Genomic DNA, 3,744 nt, shown 5'->3' on the forward strand with positions numbered 1-3,744 from the left:
ATCAGTAGCACTTCTATTCTCCAATAGTGAACATGCAGAAAGAGAAATCAAGAAAGCTTGCTCATTTACAGTAGCCACCAAAAAAAATAAGATACTTAGGAATAGAGTTAACCAAGGATGTGAAAAATCTCTCTAATGAGAACTACAAACCACAGTTGAGAGAAATTAAAGAGGACACAAGAAGATGAAAAGATGTCCCATGCTCTTGGATTGGAAGAATCAGCATTATGAAAATGTCCATACTACCCAAAGTGATATACAAATTCAATGCAATCCTCATCGATATTCTAATGACATTTTTCTAAGAACTGGAGAAATCTATCCAGACATTTATATGGACTAACAAAATGCCATGCAGAGCCAAAGCAATTCTTAGCATAAAAAATAAAGCTGGAGGCATAACACTACCTGACTTTAAACTATACTACAAAGCTATAATAACCAAAACAGCATAGTACTGGCATAAAAACAGACACACAGATCAATGGAATAGAATAAAGAATCCAGAAATCAACCCACACACCTACAGCCATCTGATCTTTGACAAAGGCACTGAGCCTATACACTGGGGAAGAGACTGCCTCTTCAGCAAACGGTGCTGGGATAACTGGATATCCATATGCAGGAGAATGAAACTAAACCTATACCTCTTACCATGTACTAAAATCAACTCAAAATGGATTAAAGAATTAAATATACACCCCAAAACAGTAAAACTTCTTAAAGAAAACATAGGAGAAACACTTCAGGAAGTTGGACTGGGCACAGACTTCATGAATATGACCCCAAAAGCATAGATGACCAAAGGAAAAATAGATTAATGGGATTATATCAAACTAAAAAGCTTCTGCACAGCAAAAGAAACAGTTAACAGAGTTAAAAGACAACCAACAGAGTTGGAGAAAATATTTGCAAAATATACATCTGACAAAGGATTAATATCCAGAATATATAAGGTACTGAAATAACTTTACAACAAAAACCCAAGTAACCCAATTAAAAAATGGGAACAAGAGCTAAAATAGGCATTTCTCAAAGGAAGATATATGAATGGCCAACAGACAAATGAAAAATTGCTCAACATCACTCAGCATTCAGGAAATGCAAATCAAAACCACAGTGAGTTACCATCTCACCCCAGTTAGGATGGCTAATATCCAAAAGATTATGAATGATAAATGCTGGCAAGGTTGCAGAGAAAAAGGAACTCTCATACATTGTTGGTGGGACTGCAAAATAGTGCAGCCTCTATAGAAAATGGTATGGAGGTTCCTCAAACAATTGCGGATAAACCTACCATATTACCCAGCCATCCCACTGCTGGAAAAATAACCAGAGGAAAGGAAATCATCAAGTCGAAGGTATACCTGTTCTCCAATGTTCATTGCAGCTCTCTTTATAATAGCCAAGAGTTGGAACCAGCCCAAATGTCCATCACTGGATGAGTAGATATGGAAAATGTGGTATATGCACAATGGAATACTACTCTGCTATAAAAAAGAATGAAATACTGTCATTTGCAGCAACATGAACGGACCTAGAGTGATTTATATTAATTGAAACGAGTCAGGTACAGAAAAAGAAATATCACTTATTTGTGAGAGCTAAAAATAAATAAGTAAATACAAAAATAAACTAGGGGCAGGGAGGGAAGAAGACACAACAATTACAATTCCTTGAAGTTGATACAACAAGCAAACAGATATGAGGTTGTTGGGTGGGAGCGGGGAGAGGGAGGGGTAGGGAGGTATCAGTAATGGGCCACGATAATCAACCACATTGTATATTGACAAAATAAAATAAAATTTTAAAAAATGGATAAAAAAGGCATAAATTAATGACAACAATAGAGTAAGCATCTATTTATGAGAAAGGTCGATATCAGGGGGATATTTCCACTGCAGATACCCACACTATTTGGCCTTACTTAACTGAAAATTTTGGCTTTGGGCTTCCTGGTGGCCAAAGAGAAAGGGCAACACGATTCTTATGTAATTCGAATCGTTGGAAAGAAGAAATTATCAGTAATTTGAGACAGGAAGACTCTATAGTGGCCCCATGATCTCTGTCTCTTGGTATTCTTGCCCTGTGTAAACCCCTCCCCTTGAGTGTGATCAGGACCCATAACTTCTAACCAATAGAATATGGTACAAGTGGCAAGACATATGTGATTATGTGCAGGTGTTTATGTTACATAAGTTCATACTGCTTATCTTACTAGGACTCTCAAATTCTGTCCCTTGCTGGCTTGTAAGAAGCAAGATACCATATTGTGAGCTGTCATATGGAAATGGCCACATAGCAAGGGGAGGCAGCATCCAGCAGACAGCCACCGAGAAACTAAGGTTCTCACTATGGCAGCACAAGGAACGAAATGCTGTCAACAACCACTTGAGCTGGAGATCACTTCCCGTTCTAGCCTCAGCTCTGGCTCGAGACTGCAACTCTGGCTGACACCTGTGAGACCCTGAAGCAGAGGACCCAGCTAGGTCATTTCAGGACTCCTGGCTCACAGAAATTGTGAGATAATAAATGAATCTTGTTCTAAACACTAAGTTCGTGGTAATGTTGTTGTGTGGCAATAGATAACTAGTGCATGATTATAAGAAATCTTCTTCAGTTTCTCTGCTGTTTGGGCCCTAAAATCACTCTTTATTTTTAATTTAACTTTGAGATCCAAGGATTGTTTCTTTTCCCACATCAAATTGCCTGCAGCTTCTACTCTCCTTAGAAGCTTGCTCCCTTCGCTCTTTAAAGATATTTCCTGTGTATTCTCTGTTTTCCATCTTGAGACAGCTCTTTTCTCTACACTCAAAGAAAAATGAGAGTTCCATGTCTGTAGAGACAACTTATTATTTTCCCTTTCTCTTTTCCAAAAGATGGTGATGCTGATTTAAAAAAATAAGCATTGTGCAATTTACAAAGTAAACATTTTATAAGAGAGATAATACAATTGAAAACATATTATACCAGGCTCTGTTACACCAGGCTCTGTTCTAAGTGCTTACATGTTAAATCATTTGATATTAATAAGCAACATTTTTTTATGAGAAAATTGACGCACAGAGAGGTTAAATAACTTTCTCAAGGTTACAAATTTTTTAAGTGCAAACTGGAATCTAATTCCAAACAATTTGGTTTCTGAATCTGTACTTTTAACTACTATGCCATGCTGCCTCTCAAATTCTATGAACAGGGTAATACAGCTACTAGAATGGTTGTGACAGGATGTAAAGTTGAGTCTAAGTTTCCTGGTGGTGTTGCAAATAATGAAATGTGCTAAGTCATTTAATTTTCATTGTGTAAGACTAGTTTTATGAAATAGGCAGTGAATCAACCTCCATATAATAAAAGGAGATTCAAATAGCTGTGTTTGAAGCTATCTTTTTTTCCAACATTGGGCATATGGTCCAAATCACCTCCTCATCAGGAGGCTCATTTTAGAGCCAATTTTGATTTATCTGAATTATACCTAAGAAGGCAGCATTTTCTCTCAACTTGGTTATCCTTCTTGAACCTTCAGATTTAAGCAATATAACCATGTGGTGTGTTTTTCAGGCCTCTTGTAGCCAATCCTCTATCCCCACCTCTTCTTTCTTGATTGTTGAAATTTTGTGTAGTGTAGTCTTCAATTTTATGTGTCAACTTGGGCCATGGTGCCCAGGTATGTGGTCTATGTGGTCAAACATTATTCTACATGTTTCTGCGAGGTGGTTTTTTTTTTTTTTTTTTTTTTTTTTTTTT

Source organism: Galeopterus variegatus, unplaced genomic scaffold, assembly GCF_000696425.1.
Source record: "Galeopterus variegatus unplaced genomic scaffold, G_variegatus-3.0.2 Scaffold2014, whole genome shotgun sequence".
NCBI lineage: Eukaryota > Metazoa > Chordata > Mammalia > Dermoptera > Cynocephalidae > Galeopterus > Galeopterus variegatus.